The following is a 25302-nucleotide window of genomic DNA, read 5'->3' as shown; positions in this document are numbered from 1 at the left end:
CGAAATTTACACAGGGGAAAACATAGTCTAGGAAACTGCCGGTTTTGTGACGTAAAAATCATATCAAATTAAAAAAAAAAAGGTTTTCAGTATACAGTATACAATGTTTTGGCCGACTGGTGTGAACTATAAAGGCTATTGTATTACAACTCCGTTATTGATAATCACGATTTTTTTATATTATTTTACAACTTGTTATTGTACAATTCTAAGAATGTTTTGCATATTAAAGAAGTTGCTTATACATGCATGATTTGTACATGTATGACATATAGTGATAACATTATTTTCGCTGTTAGTTCTTTTTGTCTTATTTTGCAATTTAAACATGAGATATGCTTGACTATTCATTTCAGGTTGCAGACCCAACTGGGTAGAGTTCGAAGGTCACTATTACTTCTACGGAAAGCTTAAAAAAGTGTCATGGTTTAAGGCTAAGGTAAGGTATCCCCTGATAAATATATCACCGTTCAAAGTTCACTGTTTAATTATAACTTTATTTTGGACTTTTCTTTTAAAATTTAACATCTGTTTCGTAATATTTTCTCATTCCTTGGACATCAAAGACTCATTGAGTTTATTTAATTATTTTATATCTGTGAACCTTTCACTCAGCTTACTTATGTCATCACTTAATGTCAATTTATATTCATTGTTCAAATTCCTTTATATAGTTATGTACAATTGTCAATCGGCAGTCTGGAATACGGCGGCCAGCCTCGGCCACGTCCGACTCACCCAGAGTCTTGAGTCCGGAGGCCACTACTGGCCATATCCGACTTGCTGTAAAATGTCTGTCTGTTAAAATGTTATAATGTTGCCATCGTTGAATCTCGTCCAATAAATGTGGAATCCTGCATCAATTGCCTGTTTATTTCTCTGGATCTGTATACGGGTGGACCTTCGGGAATACGGCAAACCTACCCTTCGTTTTTACCTTACGGCGTACAGCACGCCTACACCTTTTACCTTATACCTTTTACGCCAACATTCCCTCACCCAATTCGTACTGCACACGACCGATGCAGATCCAGAGGAATTCCTTAGCACCGTAAAATCTACGCGGTCACAATTGGTGTATGAATCCTAAGGATAATAACAACGCCCGGGGCTGCTGCATATATTTTGCAGTAGTCAGATCCTGGACCTCTTCAGCCAGCGAGTTTCCCCCATTGAACATCAACTCAACATAACAACGATGGGCAACAACAGCCACAGTCATCATGAACAGCGCAGATCTGAACACCGTGAAGTTCCAACCAACGTTGCAAAACCCTTTCATACTGTCTAAAGAAACCAAAGAATTCAACATCTGTTTCGTAATATTTTCTCACAGTTTATTTCTTACAACGTTACTTATTTATTTAGTGATTGACACTTTTCGGACTCTTTATGTGATTTCAAAGAGACAGAGTGCCACGTCTCAAGGACTGTTAATCTCTTAAAACAACATTGTGCAATTATCAGTTTTTCATTCCTTGGACATCAAAGACTCATTGAGTTTATTTAATTATATTATATCTGTGAACCTTTCACTCAGCTTACTTATGTCATCACTTGTCAATTTATATTCATTGTTTAAATCCCTTTATATAGTTATGTACAATTGTCAATCGGCAGTCTGGAATACGGCGGTCAGCCTCGGCCACGTCCGACTCACCCAGAGTCTTGAGTCCGGAGGCCACTACTGGCCATATCCGACTTGTTTGTAAAATGTCTGTCTGTTAAAATGTTATAATGTTGCCATCGTTGAATCTCGTCCAATAAAAACGGAATCCTGCATCAATTGCCTGTTTATTTCTCTGGAACTGTATTATCATAACGGAAATTATACAGAAATTGGTTAAAGGACATGCGGTAAATAGATAACGTATGTTTATTTAGGTTCATGGAGAAATGTGTTATTAAGTCCAGTGATGAGCCTGTCGATGCCGGGTCAGAAATCTAAATAAAACGCTTCTACTGACCACGGTGCGTCAGATCATTAGTATGCACTTAATCGCATTTACTTATAAGGTCCGGAGATCGGAGGTAGTGTCCGTGCATATAAAAGGGAGGTGCGGGGAAAGCGGCTCTCCAGTAGTCAACTGGAAGCTGTCTTTTGCCTCCTCTTTTTATACAGGTAAGATCATAGTAAGATACTTGCGCGGTTTTAATAAAAGTTAATAAAAATGATTCAGAAGGTTCAAGTAAATATAATATCTTATTTTCAGAGTTTTTGTAATCAATGTTTATTGTTATTAATTATACATTATATTATATTGTGGAATTTGATTGGAATGTTTTATTAGTAAACTTGAATAAAAGAAGTAGTCAACTGGAAGCTGTCTTTTGCCTCCTCTTTTTATACAGGGAAAGGGCTACTCCCCAGGTTGAGGAGGAGAGAATTCTGGGTTAATTAACGTGGCACAGACAACGCCAGGTGTCTGGTCAAGGACGAATAAGATCCCGAGGATCAAATTAACGGAAATATCGTATTAAGCAAAATCCTAGTACGATATAGTGGTGGAAATCCGGTCTTCGTCCAAGCCACGACGAGGCATCTTCATCCCAGGCGGCTTCCTTCGGAGGGACTACATTTCCGCCCTTCGATAGACACGAAATCAGCAGAGTCCCGGACCCGTCGGACGCACACAACGCTACGGACGACTATAACACTCCGAACGCAAACAACATCAACAACGAATTCAACGCCCCGGACCTTTCGGACGCACACAACGCCCAAAACCTTCCGAGCGCACATAACGTCAAGGACGGATTCAACGCCCCGGACCCTTCGAACGCGCACAACGCCCCGAACGCATCCCAGGCCTCCAAGACAAGCAACCCACCGCAGAACCTACCTCGAACCAGCCAGGAATTTGTAATACCAGAAAATACGGCTGCCAACTCACAGACAGCAGGTAGAAACTCATTTTTCTCTACCTTTAAAATGTCTTCTAACATTAAATTAGACAAATTTAAAGGAGATGGCTCTCAGGACGTAAATGCATGGTTTACAAATTTTGGGCAATGGGCAAAATTTCATGATTTGCCTGATTCTAAAATTATTGATGCTTTTCCGTTTTATTTAGAGGGGCATGCAAAAATTTGGTATGATTCTTTGTCACCTGAACAAAAAGTAAATCCTGCGACACTTACAAACTTGTTTCAAGAAAGGTTTAAAGAATTAGAAAACTTTTTGGATTTGTCAGTACTTCAAATGAAACAAAAGGGGACAGAACCTGTGGGAGAATTTTTGTCCAGACTGGTCAGTTTAGCTTCTATTAAAAATATTCCAGAAAAAGTTTTACTTTCAGTTGCAATGAATGGTTTAAGATCTGATATTAAAACATACGTTGTTACCCAGAACCCCAAAACAATGGAACAGTTAAGGCAAATTGCAATTTTGGCGGAAAAATCTCAACCAAGTCAAATTACAACGTTAGAGACGTATGAAAATTTGTTGTCGGAGATTAAGAACTTAAAAGAAAAAATTGAGACAAAGACAGAAGTTAATGAAATTAACCGTGTTATGCCGCAAACTCATGATTATTCCCCACAATTTGTAACGCAACAACCACCTGTTTTTCAGCAAAGGGTTAGATTTCATTCGCCGCCACAGCAGGCACCTATTTATCGGCCAAGACGGCAAACTATCAGGCTAAATAGATCAAGAACGGTCAGATACGCGTTGCCCGATGTCAATATAACACCTAATACACAGCAGCAGTCAACCCAACACCCCCGTATGATCGCTCCGCAATGTTATTTTTGTCTAGGCATGTGCATGGATAGATCCAGATGCCCCGCACGAAATGCTCTCTGTCATACTTGTAACAGAGTGGGCCATTTTTCAAGGGCGTGTAGACAGTCATATGTTGTACAACAATAGGAAATCGCGCCTATCTCCAAAACGTTCATTCCCAGATCCACTGTTCAAAATTATCATCAGAAAAAACAATTACGTTGGCAACAAAACCATTTTCAAAATTTTAACGATCAATACTTAAATTTAAAGAAAAATCAAATTCACAATTTCAAATCAACACAAAATTCTAATTTAAAACAAAAGAAAAATCAAAATTTCAATCAAAACAAATTTGGAGATGGGCAAGAGACAGATTCTGTTGATGTTTTAATTTCTTTTAAAGAAAAATGTTCTATTCCTGTATATGTACATACCACTCGGTTTAATGCTCTTTTAGATACAGGATCAACAATTTCAGCCATTAATTCCGACACTTTGAACAAAATCAAAATTCATGAAAATAAACTTAAAAATTCTGAAATTTCGTTTATCACCGGTGCTGGGGGAACGACACATACAGTAAATGGGAAAATCGAATTGGAAATAAAAATAGGAGGTCTTAAATTTAGGCAAATATTTTATGTCATTCAAGACTTGTGTCATCCTTTAATTTTGGGAACTGATTTTATGAAAAAACAAAAAGCATGCATTGATTGGGGTACGAAAGCATTGTATTTACAAGAGTTTTCTACTTATGTTAATATAATTAACGTAAGTAATGGTTTGGCCAGAGTCTCAAAAGCAATTACCGTACAACCGAACGGATTTGCAAATATTCCAATAAAACTCTCGCGCACTCAGAAAAACCATACCGTGTTATTAGAACCGACTGGCAATATACAAAAGCAGCTCGCAATTGCAAAGTGTCTTGTAATTAATCGGCCGAAGCGCGTGTTTATACAAGTAGCCAATGCATCCAATAAGAACGTATGCTTGACCACGGGCACGATAATAGCTACAGTGAGTACGATCCGGACAAAACCTATTTATTCCATAGACGAAAATAACACAACTATAAAATCGAAATATAAACATGTACCGTTAGACTTAACATCAACTGTGTTATCAGATCAGCAAAAGCAAATATTTCAAGAATTTATCAATCAAAACAGGGATGTCTTTGCAAATGATTTATCAGAATTAGGTAAATGCAACAATTATTATCATTCCATTATAACAGAAACGGAAAAACCTATTCAATCACAGCCCTATAGAACATCGCCAAAAGCAAAGTTGGAAATTGAAAAACAAGTTAAACAAATGTTGAAATACGATATAATTGAAGAAAGCATTTCCGCGTATGCTTCTCCGGTTGTCTTAGTTAAAAAGCCAAATAATGAATATAGATTTGCAATAGATTATAGAAAATTGAACGCGGTCACTCAACTTCAAACTTTTCCATCTATGCGTTTAGATGATGTATTCGATGCGGTAGGTCAAACCAAAGCTCAGATATTTTCAACTCTAGATTTGGCTTCGGGTTATTGGCAAATTGCCTTGGATGAACGAACAAAACATAAAACTGCTTTTATTACGCATGATAATTTATATCAGTTTAAACGAATGCCTTTTGGATTAGTTAATGCACCTGCGACGTTTCAAATGCTCATGAATATGATTCTAAAAGGTCTTACGTGGAAACATTGTTTGGTTTACATTGATGACATCATTGTATGGTCAGATAATTTTGAAAATCATTTAAAACATCTTTCTTTAATTTTTCAAAGATTACGAGACGCAAATTTGACATTAAAACCACTCAAATGTTCATTTGCAAAATCAGAAGTAAATTATTTGGGACATAGTATAGCAAAAGACGGAATAAAAGTAAATCCATCCAAAATTGACGCGGTAAAATCTTATCCTTTACCCAAAAATCAGCATGATGTTCGCAGTTTTCTGGGTCTTGCAAATTATTATCGGAAATTTGTCAAAGGTTATTCCAAAATTGCGATGCCTTTAAATAGATTATTGACAAAGAACACGCTGTTTAAATGGACACAAGATTGTCAAACTGCTTTTGATTCATTAAAACAAGCTTTAACGAATACTCCTATCTTGGCGTATCCAGATTTTCAAAAACAATTTATTGTATCTTGCGATGCATCTGGAATGGCAATAGGTTATGTTCTGTCACAAATTGGGGATGATGATAAGGAACATGTAATTGCATATGGGGGAAGAGCGCTTAGCAATACAGAAAAATCATATTCTGTTACGGAACAGGAAATGCTAGCATTAATATCAGCTATTGATCATTTTCGCGTTTATTTAATTAACAATAAATTCATTGTTAATACCGACCACAAGGCGCTTACCTGGTTAAAAACGATAAAACATACAAATGCAAGATTAATTCGATGGGCTTTAAAATTGCAAGAATATACATTTGATATTAAACATCGACCAGGAATAAAACATCAAAATTGTGATGCTCTTTCAAGAAGGCCATACCCAGATCAAGACATGTGTCAAAACACAAACGAGTTCTCCCAAGATGATGATTTGTTACCGTCAGAAAAAACAGAAATAACATTCATCTATGCAAATGAAAATTCTGAAGACATTTTAAAAATGGCTGAAAAGAAAACAAAATGTCAAAACACCACAATAAATGTACTATCAATTCAAACTCAAATTAAGAATGAACAACAAAATTGTCCATATTTTAAGCATATTTATGAGTATATACAACAAGGACTTCTTCCAGCAGATAAAAATCGTGCAAAAGCAATTCCGTATGAAGCAAATCAGTATGAAATTATAAATGATGTATTGTTTCATATATTCCAACCAAGAACTAAAAATAAGGCAAAAACGGAAGTAATTTTAAAACAATTGGCTGTTCCGGAAAAACTAAGAAATGATGTGATAAGGTCATATCATGATTCAATTGCAGGCGGTTGTCATTTAGGCGTTCAAAGGACATATGTGGCAATAAAACAAAAATACTTTTGGCCTAAAATGTATCAAAATATCTACGATTATGTAACGTCATGTGACATCTGTCAAAGGGTCAAACGAGATACGTCAGCTCGAAATGCACCATTACATCCCTTGCCAGTCCAAGGTACCTTTGATAGATGGCATATGGACATTTTGGCAGGATTACCAAAAACAAAACAAGGCTTTCAATACATTCTATTGGTAACAGATTCCTTGTCGCATTGGTCAGAAGCTTTGCCAATGAAAACTCAGGAGGCTACTGAAGTTGCTAATGTATTATACAAAGAAATTTTTACTAGGTATGGGGCTCCTAGGACTTTAGTCAGTGATAGGGGACAAAATTTTATGTCAAAAATAGTGCAAATCTTGTGTAAAATTTTTCAAGTTACACGACATGTCACAAGTTCCTATCACCCACAAAGTAATGTAGCTTGTGAAAAATTAATTCCACGCTTGCGCAATCTTTACGGGCTTATTGTCAAAAAGAACAAACACAATGGGATGAAATTTTGCCCAGTATTTTGATGGCATTTAGAATGAGTCCCTCAACGCAATCAACGGGGTTTTCGCCATACTATATGGTATTTGGAAAAGAAATGTCCTTACCGTTGGATGTTGCGTTATTGCCCACTGAGGAATTAAACAAAGCGCCTGATGCATACGTAAAGGAATTGGTCCATAAAGTAAAAATTATTCAAGAACTCGCAAAACAAAATGTAAAAGATGTCCAAAAAGTAAATAAAGAACGGTATGATAAGAAAACAAAGGTACCACAATTTCGGATAAGGGACCAAGTACTACTCAAAGTCATGAAACGTACCCCAGGAAAAAAACATAAACTTCAACCTAAATGGGAGGGTCCTTATTATATAATTAAGGTTAACCCAAATCATTCCTTTAGGTTGCGCCGATGTGATACTCACGTAGAATTGAAATCATCGGTGCATGCGAATCGCTTAAAGTTTTATAAGGATCCGCGAGATTTCAGACCACCACCTGGTAATGATAACGATGGTGAAGTACAAAACAACAATCAAAATAATGTAACTCGAGATAAGGGAAATAAGCAAAACTGTCAGAGTAATGTAAATGACAGAGCTAATCAAGATAAAAATAAAAACAAGCCAAATGGACAATGGCATGAAGTTGAAAAATTGTTGAAATCAAAATACATAAATAACAAAAGACATTATTTAGTTAAATGGGCGGATGGCTCAAAACCCACATGGGAACCGTCAAATAATATATCACAGTTTTTAAAACAATTGTATCACTCGTCGGTAAAACCAAGAAAAAGAAGACGATATTAATACAATTTAGCTAAGTAAAAAGCAAAATGAAAAAGAAACAAGAAAAAGAAATATACACGAAATGATTTAATATGTATGAAAGATATAAAGATAATCATTAATTTATGCATTTTAAGAAAAAGGGATATCGTTGAAGGTTGACAAGAATTATTTTGAGCCCATTCATTGTCATTTTTCTTCCATTATTTCTTCTATCAGGGCGCCCGCTTTCTTATCAAACTATTTTCATTTCATTGTAGGTATGGTGGGCACAATTTGGCTCTTCGTCTTCCTTATTTTTGCGAGTTTCATACCTTTTTCGATGCAAGATGAGCACAGACTCAATTATGGGGTGATGTTTCAAAAGCAGATTGATGTTGATTTTGCATCAGATACATGGGTACATACTTTTGAAATACCTTTGTTCTTAGATGTTACACTTCCTGAGCTTTCTAAGTGTACGTTAAAAAATCCAAAGTATTGTTTCACGTTGCATCAGTTGTCGGTCAATATCAAGGTCATCAGAACTAAGCTAAAAAGTCATCTTGACTCGGCTAAACAATTGGTGTATGCCTTAATTCCAGAAATAAAAATGCCGTTAAAATCGCGCTCTAAACGCGCTTTATTACCGTTTGTTGGGGAATTGTCAAAAAGTCTTTTTGGGGTCGCAACATCGAACGATGTCAATGTATTGGCTCAACATATAAACCAATTGACTAAAAATAATAACAAAGTTGCTAAAGCATTAAAACGGTATGGGGGAGATTTTTCCTCGTTTGTAACACATATTGATGAGCGATTGTCAAACGCCATGAAAGGAATGAAAGCGGAAAGCGTTACAATTAATAGAATGATCACCGAATTAAAACAAGTGGAATCCGAATTGCCTGCCATAACTTCTATATTTACGGGATATCTCATGAGGCATTTAAATGATGCGTTTTTATTGGAAACATTTTTAACAAATTTAAGAGCCTCGTTGTCTGATTTGGCTGAAGGAAAACTTTCTCCATGGATAATATCTCCAGAAGTTTTAATCAATACAACTACGGAAATCCAAACAATTTTGGATCAAGACAAATTAGGGTACAAAATAGTAACTACAGATCCCGCATATTACTATAAATTTGCAAAATTTACGATGATGCGTAACACTTCAGTTTTGTATCTTTCAGTTCAATTTCCTTTAGCAACGTATAAAAACTCATTTTCAACGTATAAAGTTTTGTCGTTTCCAGTTCCAATTAATAATTCTCAAAATCACGCCTCGCAATTGTTAGATTTACATGATTATCTACTTTTATCAACGGATAATCAATTTTATGCAACAATCTCAGATAAAACAATGTCCCAGTGTCAACGAACAGAAAAAGTTGTTCACTGTTTTCAAAAACCTAATCTGTTTTCTATCAATACAACAGAAAATTGTCTCTTAAATTTATTTCAAGGCAATCCTACTTTGATTAAAGAAGCATGTGATTTTCGGTTTTTAACTAATAAATTAAAACCTCATTTAATTCAAATTTCTGATACAGAACTTTTGGTTTATCAAACTCCGTCATTAACTATGCAATGTCAATCAAAGTTGTCAGAATTAGATGGTTGCAATTTTTGCATTCTTAATATACCATGTCATTGCACGGTATTAACTGAAACTAACAAATTTTTACCGCATGTAGCCAGTTGTGATTCAACAATGCAAAACGTAACAACCTTGCATCCAGTTAATTTGGCACTGTTACAACATTTCTTTTCAGAAGATACAATTGCTACTATCATGGCAAATACTACATTTAAAAACGTTGTTGATGTCAAAGTTCCCAATTTTAAACTGTATAAACACAAAATGCAAGACGTTTTGGCAAATGATAAAGTAATCGATCTTAGTCTAAAACAGGTTATCAAACGAACAAAAGAAGATAATAAAATTTATTCTAATTTGGCAGAGTCTTTAATTGATGGAGAAATTCAACTAGAAAATCCCTGGCCAACTTTAAATGACATTTTAACTTATATTGCGTTTGGACTCACAATTTTTAATACAATATGGCTTATCTTCCTCTTTTGTAAATTCAAAACATTAGCAACGGCTTTATTACTAACGAAATCCACAAGTGCATCTCCAACGTTTTATTTCACTCAGCCTACTACAACAATCGAAACAAACACACTTTGGGATGTTTTGCTAAAAGATCAAGTTCAATGGGATCATTTTGCAATAACTTTGTTACTAATCAACCTTCTGTTGCTTGCCTTTATTGTTAAAAAAATCTTTGGAAGACGAAATATTCATACGAATGTTTACTTAGAAATTACTAATGGAAAGGCATGCGTTACTGTTAAAGCACTTAGTGTTCCTCTCTGTTTATCTCATTGGCACGTGCAACCACCGGCTATGATTGATAACATCATCGTTTTAGGTTCATTTCGTCCTAAACTTGCGGTTAATTGGCCAAAATTTGCTTTTACGAGTAAATTGACCTCCACATCGTTACAAGTACCGGGATTAATCAGTATCTCTTACTATCAAGCATACAGGTTGAGAAAGATTTTAAAAGAATCGTATTGTGCATACATTGTAATGGCCCATAAAAATATATATTACCCTTTGAAAACAAATAATTTACCTAAACCGCCTTCTGTTCCAACTCATGACCACATGTATCCTAATGTGTTCGAGTAATATGGGCTGAGTTTCCCATGCCAAGTTTCAAAATTTTCATTTTTTTTAATTTTTTTTTCGGTCACCTACTTATATTATTAAATCAACACATTAATTATATTTAAATTAATAACGACATAATCTTAATTAATAATCTATTTTTAATTAAATTTTATAATTAAAATTAATTTCTTTATTTCTGGAACGCCCTCTTTCAGGTTTTGTTTTCTATATCAATGTTCAGTTTTTATCTTCCTGGGTCAAGTATGAAGTGCTGATACATCTTGATACTTTTTGTAAAGAATTTTGTTACACATTATACATATACACAACACCTAAGTCAATGAGAGTATGTTTAACGGTTTTCGAATTCATACTTTATAATAATAGGATATACATGTACATACCAGAGTATGTTTAACGGTTTTCGAATTCATACTTTTTATTGTAATTTTTTTTTTATAATTGATAGTATATCAAGAATAATTAATTTCCATTGGAAATGTGAAAACTGTTGGCATATAGGATTCTTTTAACATGTACACATGTTTGTCTTCATCCTATTGTTTTCACATTTTGCAATGAGTTGATGGTAAAATTACAACTGTTACTTCGGGAATACGTAACATAATAATTTTTTATATTGTACCTTACTACAGGGGTAGTGACGTACACTTGTATGATATTAATTTTGATGTCATGTTTGTATTTAATTTTATATCATTTTTTAAAAAAAGAAGAAAAAAAATTACTGTAAAAGTAATTGAGGTATTATTTGTACAATTTTTTTTACAGGACGTAACGTTTTGCATTTGGAATTTTTTTTTAAAATGCATCATCGTTGATAATTGTTTGAAATTTTTGATTGCGGTTAAGCGGATAGTGTCAATACAATTGGATTACGTATAAAACTAAACAATTGATATAAAAGAAAAACAAGTTCATTGTTATTGAGAATACACTATTCTAAGGAGGCTAGCCGTCTCTACCCGTTCATGCCCAGGCTATACTTTGTACATACATTTTTAAATTTCGATTAAATATTATTGCGTGGTGTTGTGTGATTTATTGTTACTCTTTGTAAAACTTTCATTGGCTTAATCTTGTGTGGTATATTTTTGTCTTAACATAGTTTTTTTTTTCTCTTTGTAGGTTGTACGAACCCCCTGAATCATGAGTTATTTAAAATATCGGATTACAAGATATATGATTCGTCAGTCCGAGGTTGTTTCTGGGTATAACTTATTATTAAAACATAAATATTTACATACATCTATCCCCGATTCAATCACACACCCTGTAATAATTCAAAGACTTTTTGATTTATTCAAAAATATTACTATAAAGAAATTAACTAAATTTATTTATTACTGTAATGTTCACTTAGAATGTGAAACTGAATATATTTATCAACAGTTGATTACATTCGCTGATTTTTTTTGTTTTGATTTACTTTTTACCTTATTAGAGGAATATACGTTAACACTCAGTAAAGGAACAACCTTCGACTTACTCGTTTTATATTTTGAATGTTTTGGCCTTTCACCGATTGCAAATAATTATTTGGTAAAGGTTTCTCATTTATATCGATTACCTAAGCAATTCGTATTCGACTTAATTTTGGAGGAAGGATATACACCTCTGCGATTTAGAAAAAATAAATTAAAAAAATCGGTGAGAGAACAATTAAGGTCATCTTGGTATGATCAACCTACGGATGATAGGTTTAACATTCATTGTGCTGTGTGTATGTTTGGTTGTCCAGCAACACAGCTGTGTGCAACAACCGAATGCTGTTTTGCACGGGTGCACAGGCAGTGTCTAGACAAAATTAACGCAGACACGCCGTGTGCATTCTGTGGGACGGTACCCTTCTGGCACCTTATTTATCATGTGCCAAGGCCAATGCTCAGCACAACGATTGTTTTACAAAAATCAGAGTTTTTAAAATATCATCCGGACACTGTTCAATTTCCTGACCTTGATCATTTTTATTTGGAAAATCTATTCACGGAATCTTGAGGACAAGATTTTTTTGTTAGTAGGGGGAATTTATCATAACGGAAATTATACAGAAATTGGTTAAAGGACATGCGGTAAATAGATAACGTATGTTTATTTAGGTTCATGGAGAAATGTGTTATTAAGTCCAGTGATGAGCCTGTCGATGCCGGGTCAGAAATCTAAATAAAACGCTTCTACTGACCACGGTGCGTCAGATCATTAGTATGCACTTAATCGCATTTACTTATAAGGTCCGGAGATCGGAGGTAGTGTCCGTGCATATAAAAGGGAGGTGCGGGGAAAGCGGCTCTCCAGTAGTCAACTGGAAGCTGTCTTTTGCCTCCTCTTTTTATACAGGTAAGATCATAGTAAGATACTTGCGCGGTTTTAATAAAAGTTAATAAAAATGATTCAGAAGGTTCAAGTAAATATAATATCTTATTTTCAGAGTTTTTGTAATCAATGTTTATTGTTATTAATTATACATTATATTATATTGTGGAATTTGATTGGAATGTTTTATTAGTAAACTTGAATAAAAGAAGTAGTCAACTGGAAGCTGTCTTTTGCCTCCTCTTTTTATACAGGGAAAGGGCTACTCCCCAGGTTGAGGAGGAGAGAATTCTGGGTTAATTAACGTGGCACAGACAACGCCAGGTGTCTGGTCAAGGACGAATAAGATCCCGAGGATCAAATTAACGGAAATATCGTATTAAGCAAAATCCTAGTACGATAGTATACTGGTGGACCTTCGGGAATACGGCAAACCTACCTTTCGTTATTACCCTACGGCCTACAGCGCGCCTACACCTTATACCTTATACCCTTTACGCCAACATTCCCTCACCCGGTTCGTACTACACACGACCGATGCAGATTGAGTAGAATTCTCTGGCACCGTAAAATCTACGCGGTCACAACTTTTTCACTAATTTGAATTAATAATAGTAAGAAAAAAATTTAAGATACGTGTATTAATTTGGGAAATATCTATAAATCTACCATTAATGGCTTTTAATGTTATGCATGCTTTATTTATAGCATATACTCAAGTACTATTTATGGAACCAAATTAAATGATTGAGATTTTAATATTCTTAACAATCGTTTTAATTTGTAAGTTCTTTTAATTGCTCTTCTTGTGTAATAGATTTTAAATTCGCTATCGTCATACTTTACCCCTATATATATACTAAATCAATAGACTTTAAAAAGCACTTTACATCTTCAAGCGGAATAACATTAATAGATAAGTAATTGTCTCAACAATGATAATTGTCTTTTATAAACAGGCAGAATGTCAGAACAGATTTTCTCACCTCCTAGAGATTGAGGACAAAGCGGAATATGACTGGCAGCTTCGAAGTTTCTTAATCCAGGTAATGGAATTGTACTCCATTATTTATATATCTATATATACAAAAAGCAATTTCAAAACAAATTAAGTTTACCCTTAGGGGTATTAGTATTTTCTCCTTTCTAGAACAAAAAATGTTCCTAAATCTTTTTTAGATATTTTGCTCTAACATACATTCCAGGCGAAACAGTTCTTTCTTAAATCTGTACTTTTTTGGTGGGAGGTAGGGGTTTAAAGAACAACGTCCTTAAGTTTATAATGTAAACATCTCTTTCGTATTTTCTGGGCTACCAACTTTAAAATGATAAATTTTACCAACACAATATAAGTATAGTATTGAAAACTGACAATCTAATAATTAAACTGTAAATTATTGAATCAGTATAATGGCACAATAAATGAGCAAAGCATCTTTTATTTATAATGTAAAGGTTTTTTTAATTAAAATATCAATTTGGTATCAAATGAAACAGCACAATAAATACAACTTTCTATGACAACTGGCGTGGATCACTGGATTGAAATTCACATGATATATGTTAATTATTCCCCAGAATAGAGGCCATAACAAGTTCAATATCGTATATTTTATTTTATGAGTCGTAAATTGAAATGCTTATTCAATCATACCTGAAATAAAAATAAAATATTAAATAAAAAAGCTCGGGTTAAAATTTAAATGACTTTTGTTTATTATGAAATAAATTATTCTTTAGATTTTATCGAGGCAGCAGCACTGTTTTATAAACATTAAATTCACAAATCATCCAGAGCATATTTTATTGTAGATGGTGATTATTCTAATTGTCCCAGTAATACATCTAACGGGTGTTCGGCATGGAGCGGACTAAACGACCTTAACATCGAAGGACAATATGTATGGGACCATTCAAACACACCCATGGCGTTTTACACTTGGTATACCTTCAAGCCTGAATTTGGCGATATACGAGACTGTGTTGCCATTCAGAGAAATGGCCAATGGAACGATAAAAAATGCACGGCCTTACTTGCCTTCATTTGTGAGAAAGAGATGAGCAACTTATAGGACACAAATAACAATGCAAAAATTGGAATTTGATTGCCCTGAAACGTTCTGAGAATAGAAAATCATTTAAATTTAGAGTGAGGGCCGCTTTGTCAATGATCAAATGTGTTTGAGTGTACTCTTACAGTTGTGCGTTCTCGTGTTTGAATAAAAAATAAATCCTGTTTTTAACTTATTGAGTGCATTGATTTTTGGGTAAGGGATACATGTGCCACTACTTACACAAAAAGTAGATCTAGACAGTTAACATGTATAGTGTTCCAATCATCAGATTAAGAAAAAGATACTGGGTGATTTATTATTACTTATCGAGTTTTCTGGCTGACTACAGAAACATATCGGGTTGGTCGATTTCATATCGATCTGTAGTTCGTCAATAACAAATTTCACACAGCAGAATGGTCTTGTATACAGAACGTTTCCTATGTGTGAAGTACAACTATGAGACTGGGTTGTGTTTGACACGTTTAATTGTTGCTAACCAACGGGTTTTTGACGATAAATGACAAATGCATTTGATTTCATCGTCAACGTATTCTCCTATGTTACTTGATTAGGCAAACAAAACGATTTTTTTTATTACAAAAGCGTTGAGTTAAAACCAAAGCATCATTGATTTTAAACACATTACCTTAAACCTCTCAAGTTAATAAAAAATTGTATTTTAAACTGCTAAGAGGGGGTATTTAACATTGTACACTTGTGGATCTATAACTGAACAACGATTATGAACAAAACAGCAATAAGTTTTCTTATAATTTGTGCTGTTACAATTCACGGTGAACAGAGAAATATTTGTTATTCGGGAGTGGACAACAAACACACCAATTCTTCGTATGCAGTGTTTTATCAAAATACAAGAAGTTTCCTCTCATGTGGTGTGCAATGTTCTAATGATGTATGTTGTGTTTGGTTTATTTACAATGAAACAAGTAAGCAATGCTTTGGAGTACATCATATGGATAATGGAGTTCAAACTTCTAAGGAGAGTACCGCGTTATCGAACACAACACATTATCGGAAAGGTAAGAGAACCTTTCGAAGGCACAACATCTTTCTAATTAAACAAAACCTAAGTTAAAAAACAGGTATGATCTTATCTTACTGTATCAGTCATATTGTGCCCATAATAAGAGTCTTCCTAATAACTGAAAATACTTATCAATTAACAATCAAGAAATAGTTACCATTATTCGTTTTAGACTTTCACGAGGGAAATTGTGACGTCCTAAAATGGCATTTCCCCCTAATTATCTTAGGTTCTCGGTGTTTTTAAAATAGAAAACTAGATCCGCAGCCGTTGCCCAGAATGACGCTCACACTATAACATTTTAATGTGATGCCGGTATCACACAACATATCTTGATTTTGTTGTGAGTGACAGCTGTGGATACATTTTTCTCTCAAATGACCTATCAAAAAATATGTCATTTTTCAGGATTTTTTACTACATTTTAAAAAATATAATGAACTTTTGAAGTCATTTGTAGTTGTTGTTGGTTTTTTGTAATGAATTAAGACGTATTACTTGGTCTTTATACGCATGGGATGCTCTCTGTATGAACAATTTCTAAATCCAGGCAAACCACTGACAAACAATTTAATATAACAAGATTATCAACAGTCTCGCTTGAATTAATCACTTTGTACGCGCTGTGGTCGTTACAACGACTTTGTCAGCAAATACACTGTTTCGCTAGGTTGCATGCTGACTGGCGTTATCATAACAATTGAAAATTTAATATTGATTACAAAATTGTCGTTGGATTTTTCCGTATACCTGCCAAGGCACACTGCGCGTGTGACCAGTCAGCAGAGGATTCGCACTTCTCTTATCTGGTCCTGTTTAATTGCTTTTTATCTGTAATGTTTGTCTTAAAACTTGTTCGTCATCCCCACATTTCATACACACGTGTTCAAGATATTATTTTTGTATGTTCAATTTAACCACTTTTTAAATTTTGGGGCAAATATAGACCTAAACGGTACATAATTTTTAGTATTCCTCATCAAAAATTGATTTAAACATTTAAAAATGCAAAAATTGCAGATTGCGCCTGAAATTGATATAAACAAAATTTAATTATTCTTCAATTCTAGGTTAGATACTAATTCCCGTTTTTATAAAGCTTATAAAACTAGCTAGTCTGAGGTATACAATCTAAATTATCTCTCATCTCCGGATTGCTGCATTAGCTTTGAGCTACATTTTTTTCAATTATCGATGTTTTAATATATCATTTGTTTGAATGTAGAATTGAAATGATGAAGGGATCTAGTACTTATACGCTAAAAAGAAATATGCGTATTTTAGTTTATTTATTATTTTATCTTATTGAACACATTTTATTCTAATCTCTCACAAAAATATCTAATCTTTCCAACAATTACGTCATCAATAATCACAAAAAAAATCCGTATGAAATTTAACGTAGACATAATTTTAAAATATGGGTATGAATTGACCACAACTTGGAATGTTAGGCTGTTTAGATTAAATGTCTAATGAGTTTTGGCTTTTATCTGATCGATGTAAATTGTTTTGCTAGTTATTTTTATAACTTTTGTAGTAAAAATCAATAGAGTGTTTGCTTTTAATGGATGCAATTTTTGAGGTTTGTTTGCACTTTCAGAATAGAAACATTTAGAAAAAAAGCTTTTAATCAAAATACATGTATATCTTGATTGCACTGGAAATTTCAAACATGTTTTAATTAAACACAGAGAGTTACTTTGGTAAATTGTTTAAACGAAACACTTAATCTAATTAAACAATTTCAAACTGTTTTTATTCTTATTATTTATATTCTCAATAACACATATATGTATAAAGTAGCTTAATGTGATTTTGATCATACTTATTTGATTAATAGCGTTGTTTTCATTTTTCATTTAAAGTCACATTTAAATATACGGCAGAATTTGATATATTTGTAAATTAACTTAACGAATTATAGTTATGTTTTCGAAATGGAATGATGTTTTCTTTGATGTTGCCAAACAGATTACACAATACTTGTTACTTAGATTACTTTATAAATAATAATAACAGTCATTTTGCATTTTGCATCGCAATTAACAGAGTTGTATATCTTGATAAGATTATATACCTGTATCTAAACCGTTTCTGATTGGCTTGTCTGTTGCAGGTTGCGAGTCCGACTGGATAGAGTTCAAAGGGCACAGTTATTTCTTTGGAAAACACACAGCTATTTGGTCAGATGCAAAGGTATGGTATAGACGCCATTATTTTGTTTTTCTTTAAACGATAAAATAAGTTCTGTATGATTTATGCGTGTTTTGAAGAGTCTGGCTTTCTGAGAGAATTTGAGTCTGACTTCAGCATGATTATTTTGTGCAATCATTGACTTGATTTTTTTCTTAGGTTGCTAAAGGTTTGGACAAACCAATATGTGTTTGTAGATTTAAATCTTGTCCGTTGATAAAGAGTAATGGATTACAAAAAATTTCCTTAAGATTATGAAGGAATCATAAACATGCCTTCATTAGAAATCTGTTCAGTTTTCGTCATGAATGATGAAATAAATCATATGAAATTGTGATTATAAAATCAAAATTTAAATACTTGACCTCAAATTTGTAGTAAAACAAATAACTGACACTGGTTGTGTTCATTAACACTTGCATTAGTGTCATGTAGGTTTTCAATATTACAAATGTTAATTCAGTGCCTAATGATAATTATTATCGTTTGTTTTGTTTGTTTCTTACATATATTTGTTGATTACGAATATAAACAGATGATTTACGAATTTGTTTGAAGTTCAAACACAGTTTTGAGATAACATATTAAGGCAATGTCTGATGCCTTGTCTAATTTTGTTTTGTGCACAATGAAAAAAAAATGAATCAATCGTTATCACATCTCTTATGAATCAACACAGTTGAACCTGATTTTAGAGAAAGTCCAATACAAATATCATCCACATTAAAATATTCATTTTAAGATCAATTTACCTATTTGATGAATTCATAATTTCATTGTAGATATATAAACATGTCAAGTACGTAATTGTACACACGTATTATTTACAAAACCTTAACAGCTGCAGAATATTATTGAGCGTTAATAAACCAACACATTTTCAATTAGTTAATCTAATTAATTACTAATTTGAACCAACAAACTTTTTTTATATCTCATTCTAAGATGGAGTGCAAGAAGATGTGCTCGTACCTGGTAAATATTGAAGACATAGAAGAAGCAGAGTGGTTGTCTACAACATTTTTAAAGAAAGGTAATGGAAATCGAATTAGCATATTTTGAAAGGAAAAAAAATCAATTTACTTTAAATATGAAACAAGTGCGTAAGTCTTTCTGTTGAGTAATACTTGAAATGTTGTTTACAGGAATGCAACGCACTAAGCAAATTATAAGAAATCATTACGTGTACATATTGTCTAAAGACATAGAATATTAAGTCCTTTGATAACATATTTTTTTAATATCACAAGCTAATCAACTGTTTTCATAAAAAAATGGATTTTTTCATCATTGGTATACAATTATTAAACTACCCTAAAAAAAACTTTACAGTAAACCTCGATACGGAAAACTAAACCAGAGTACACCTTAAAACTTGGATGACCAAAAGAATCCTACTTTAGGACAATGGACCTTATATGCTTTGTACCAATAAATAGCGCACATATAAGGAGTGATTTTTACGAAAATCGAATTTTCAGTATTACTTTAAACACACCAATACTCTATACAGAACGTATTTCTATGTCATTATTGCACATTTAAAGTGCATGCAATGCCTGACTTTGCTATAGTTTAACTAACTAAAACTTTTTTGCACCATTACCATGCTCGACTAATTTAGGGGATGTCACAGTTCTATAGTTAGCTTTATATAAAAGGGTACCTGCAGTCAAACCAACACATCCGTTATATATGTCATTTTTCATATAATTTATAAATCAGAGTTTAATACAAAAACTATATTCAAATCGATGCAAAAACTACTATCTTAAACTGCTTTTAAAAATTCATTCAAGAGAAAATTAAAGTAAGTAATAATGGGGTTTCAGCGGAAGTGACGTCATGAGGTCAACAGGAATGAAATTCCTTACAAAGCTTTATTAAAAAAATTCAATTTTACAGCCAAAAGAATGGAATTAGGTCTGACGTATCTAGTTATTCTAAATAATGTATATTTAAAAATTGTATCCGTACATATATATATATATATATAGCTTAAATCAGTTTTCTTTTTGAAGGATTTTAAAATTCACTTTTCTCCTCGTCTCTTTACCGATGATGACGATATCTTAAAACACTTGAATTAGCAGAATTATGTTCATTCACTTTTGGATTACATAATATCACTTTCAATATCACGTGTATATCTGGGGTATGTGTACAAATGGTAGACGGATCTGGCCCCGAGGTTATAAAACTTTTTCCATACTCGTACTCCAACTCGTACTCCGTACTCCAAGTATGTACTCCACTGAGTACAACTTTAAAATCCGAGGTAATGAAAGTTTTGGAGTACGTTCTTCGCTGAGTACTATTTGGAGTATGCTCCAGAAGCCGGTTGGGGAAATATTACGTCTCTGGAGTAAGACAGAACACAGAAATTCATGTAAATAGCCCTGGCTTGTAGGCAAACTGTACATGTATTCAGATTATTTATTTATCAGGAAAATTAAACACATTATTTGCATGTACATTATGCCCGTTTTCATCTGCAAGTATGGATATCTGTCTGTATCTATAATTTATAAACTTTTGAGCAGCAAAGACGATAAATTCAGTGTTGCTGGTAAAATTATCAACAAATTGTGTTTATGTCAAATGTTTTGGAAATGAGGGTAGGGGTAGATATAAACAACGAGGTAATTAACAGTTTCTCTCTCTCTCTCTCTCTCTCTCTCTCTCTCTCTCTCTCTCTTATAATTTCAAACTTCTATCATGCGTGTTATAATTGATTTAGTATTATCATTATTATTGTAATTTTACATAAACAAGCTTTCACTTAACAGTAAATTAGCCGAATTCTCACGCAGAATATATACATCGATCATACTTTAATGCATATCCATAATTGCTTATTTAAGAATAAAATTTGATGTCATAACGCCAAATTTGATTTTTAAATAATCATTTGTGGAAAGACACTAACATAAGACAGGATCCACTGCCTCACATTCGAGCGTTTGTAATCAAATATCAAACCAAATAATGAATTTCACTTTACCTATTCTGACTTACATATGTCTGTGCTCTCGGTGTATTAATTTGAAATAAATAATAAAAATCATGATTATAAGGTAGGTGATGTTCTGTGGTCAAAATTGTTTTTGATTTCTGGAAAAAAAAAATATCAAATAGTAGTACATGTAGATGGTTCGGAATAAATATCCTAACTTTCGGCAGTGAAATTCAATAAAAGTCGCGGCCTATATTAGACCAAGAACATATATAGATCTCTGCAGCTACATGTTGTATGTATGGTCACATAAGAAGCCAAGTAAGGTTGATTTTTGCTAACTTTAAGAGTAGGTTTTTATTACTTTTAACGGTCTTGATAATTTGAGATAAACAGAAATGAACATTGTCCAAAATTACTCTTAATTTAAGGCGTTTTTTGCCACTACAGAGAAAAGGCGATTTTTAAAAGCCATAATTTTTACAGACAGTAGCTGTTCTATAAAATTAAAAAAAAAAACCAATTGTATCGAAAAACCACAAGTACGAGTACGATTTGGAGCACGGAGTACGATTTTGAGTATGAGATCGTACTCAAGAAAGTTTTATAACCTCGGGGCCAGGTTAACAACGGGAGTTTCACTCTTTTTGACTATTTGATTGTTTCGTGAATAATTAGCTATTTAATTTTTATTAGAATAAACAGAAAAATGAAATAAACTTTGTAAATTCAGGCGATTGTAAGCAACTAAATGTTTAGAGTACATCAATTTGTAATTAAAGAATTATGAGACTATCAAAAAGCAACTAATATTCAAAACTAATGTCTTAATTGTTTCAAATGAAATCAATTTAAAAATGACAAGATATAAAATTCATCCATTTAATTTCTTTTTTTTTTACAATCTATGAAGCATTTATTTTGGAAGTTAATACGTTGATTATTGTTTTGGTCTTATCTAAGAAAATGTATCTTTCTTTCGGGCCTTCTGGACAGTAATAAAACTTCAAATACCTTGAATCGGTGTGCTGACACGAATCATCATGAAGTATGAAATGTTTGACGAAGAATGTATATACGTATTAAATGAAATTCTATTATCGTATTTTAAGAATCCTCTGCATTTTTAAATATTTCGAGACAGACTTCATCATGCAGCTGTTCTTTGACTTTGGCCATGCTTTGTTTATGAACACGTGTTTGTTTGTTTGTTTGTTTGTTTGTTTTTAAATGCATGCAACTCTGATTGTTAATGGTCCAAAAATCTGTTCAAAATCTGTCTCATACCAGAAATAAAATCCGCGTAACCTTTTACCCATTATGTTTTATCTATATTATCAATGTCATCATGGAAAAAATATCTGAAAAAATGGCAGTATTTACAAAGAAATACAAAAATGTTTCTTTTAAGTTTAATAGTCTGATTGAATATCGTGTGATAACATATGCTGTGAATTTATGTGGAAAGTGCGTTCCATATTTACAAATCGTTAAGCAAACAATTTACCGAATATACTTTTTTGTTTGATAAAATATTGGTTTGAATTCAAACAACGGTAAATATAGCCATCTAGGATTGATTAGGGAAACAATACAAACACAACGGCTTATATTTCTTTTTTCACATACTGCGGCGTTGACCTCGTGACATCACAGTTCATTTCGCACCAAATTGGCTTGATTAAAACACTTTTCATGTAAGAAATCAAGTTTTCCCAAAATGTATCGAAAAGTACTCTATAATCGCAGTAACATTTTCAGGAAGATTTTCTTTTCACATAGATCTTCTTTATTTTTAGAAAAATTGACCGGTACAGCAAGTTGCTTTTAACTCAAGTCGTTGGGAATGGACTATATCAAAAATCAAATTTCATTGTTGTTATTTCTACTTGACTTTTAAGTGTCTGTGTTATTTCTAATTGAGTTTTAAATGTCTGTGTTATTTCTAATTGATTTTTAAATGTCTATGTTTTTTCTTATTGATTTTTAAATGTCTACGTTATTTCTAATTGATTTTTAAATGTCTATAGTAACTCAAACTCATATATACAAATATATTGACTAAAATTACAGTTGTAGAAATAAAAAAGGTCAACCGTCCTCAATCTAAATTGAATGGCAATTCTGATTCTTGCATTGCTGAAATTATAGAATTATACGTTTTTCAATAAAACGCTAGATTTTTGTCTGCATTGCAAACCAATTGCTATTTTACATAATTAGATTTATGACACTTTGCCGTTGAATCTAACCACATATTATTGGTGAAAAAAAAAACCGCTTTACTGATGATTTTATATAAAAACCACCGAAGGCGTCGTAAGATTTCAAATTCAACATTATTTTTTCGACTCACTAATATTCATCATTTACATACACTCACAATTGTACATGATTGATAGGTTATTGGCAATAAATGTTTTGAGAGCTCAATATATTTAATGAGAATTCCATAACACATTACATATGGATATCGTCTTCACATATTTTATAACTTTAAACAAAAAATATATACAACTATTATTCTTCTGCAGATGACTGCTCCACATATATATTTAATGGTTGCACAGCATGGACGGGAGGTAACGATTTAAACGTAGAAGGAGAATATGTTTGGGACCATTCGAACACAACCATGGTCTTTACCAACTGGCATACAAACGAACCCAGCTTGACTTACCCGTCATTGGCTACAACTCGAGACTGTATCGATATTCTTAGGAATGGTAAATGGAATGACAGACCGTGCTTGCATTTGAACTCATTTATATGTGAGAAATCTATTGACTTTTGATCTTAAATAGAATATACAAAACCGGACATCGTTAAAATATGAATTTTATTCAAACATACATAATTAGGCTGTATCAGGTAACAGAGTATATCCAATAGCGTACAAGTCAAACTCAACTCGATTTCTCACCTAAAGGACATAGGACTATTGTACATATCCAAATCAAACTCAACTCGATTTCTCACCTAAAAGACATAGGACTATTGTACATATCCATTGACGCAATAACATATATGATGAGGGGTAAATTTTAATGTATTTGTTAATAGTGATTTATATAGAGTTACAGATTTGAGAATACGCTGTTCAGACAGATCAAGCTGTGTTTGGGTAATTAAGAATGGATTAATGTCTAGAGTGGTCAAGTTTTATGGGCTTTTAATTATTGGAGCTATGGGAGCTATTGTATGTAGAATTGGGAGCCAAGGTCAAGTTAGAGTTCAGACAAGATGATTAGAATTTTATAGAGATAGATGTAGAAATGGAGCTAATTAATTAATAAATTGGAGCTAATGATTTAAGATAATCATCAATTGGAGCCTAATAGTATATATATGATGAGCTTTAGAGATGAGAAGAGATGGGTGTAGAATAGAGTAAGGAATAGAGTTGGAGATTCAGAGGTGCACATGGATTAAACATAATATGTAATGTGACTTTTCTTTAGTGATGTGAATAAACTTGTAAATAGTTTCAAGCCGACTTTCAAATATGTGTAGATATAAAGAATTGCCGGTCACCTCCGTGACATATATATGAAATGTTTAAGATCTGAAAAAAAATATTAAAATGATTTCGTTGTTTTCTTTTTATATTTACATGAGTAGAAACGTTTTTAACTTTAATATGAATTATTATGTGTTTGTTTGTGTAATGATTACATAAGAATAATTGCAAATAATTCATTGACAATAACCATTCAAATATGAAATAAACTTCGTAATGGCGTAATTGCATGTATTATCTTATACAAACAAGAAGACATATGCCTTTTTGTGCCCTTCTCTTTGTTAATTATTGGATGAGAGGTACAAACGAATTCCGCAACAATTAGGCCACCATGAAAACTTATGATTTCACAGTATATGGCAGAAATACAAAACCATTTAGGTTTCTTGGTTCAATTCAAAGTGATAAAGAAGATAGAATCATTAAAAAAATCAAACTTTTCTTTTAAAGAAGATAATAAGAGTCCTAGAATTGATTATTGAGCCCTCTTAAAACGGATCG

At 32.9% G+C, this 25302-nt stretch overlaps 2 long non-coding RNA genes across 2 annotated transcripts; both read left to right on the top strand.

Annotated features, from left to right (window-relative positions):
• The first annotated feature begins 2539 nt into the window (after window positions 1-2539).
• Window positions 2540-13359, top strand: LOC117690471 (uncharacterized). Its single transcript, XR_010714045.1, has 3 exons — window positions 2540-2903; window positions 8286-13048; window positions 13279-13359. It is a non-coding gene; the product is annotated as an uncharacterized lncRNA (long non-coding RNA).
• A 2202-nt stretch (window positions 13360-15561) lies between these two features.
• On the top strand, window positions 15562-24282 carry LOC117688423 (uncharacterized). Its single transcript, XR_010711445.1, has 4 exons — window positions 15562-16121; window positions 18246-18325; window positions 19268-19355; window positions 23813-24282. It is a non-coding gene; the product is annotated as an uncharacterized lncRNA (long non-coding RNA).
• The last annotated feature ends 1020 nt before the right edge of the window (window positions 24283-25302 follow it).

Source organism: Magallana gigas, chromosome 1 (assembly GCF_963853765.1).
Source record: "Magallana gigas chromosome 1, xbMagGiga1.1, whole genome shotgun sequence".
Classification (NCBI taxonomy): domain Eukaryota; kingdom Metazoa; phylum Mollusca; class Bivalvia; order Ostreida; family Ostreidae; genus Magallana; species Magallana gigas.
The sequence above is the reverse complement of the archived record's forward strand: the minus strand, read 5'-3'. Positions and strand labels throughout refer to the sequence as shown.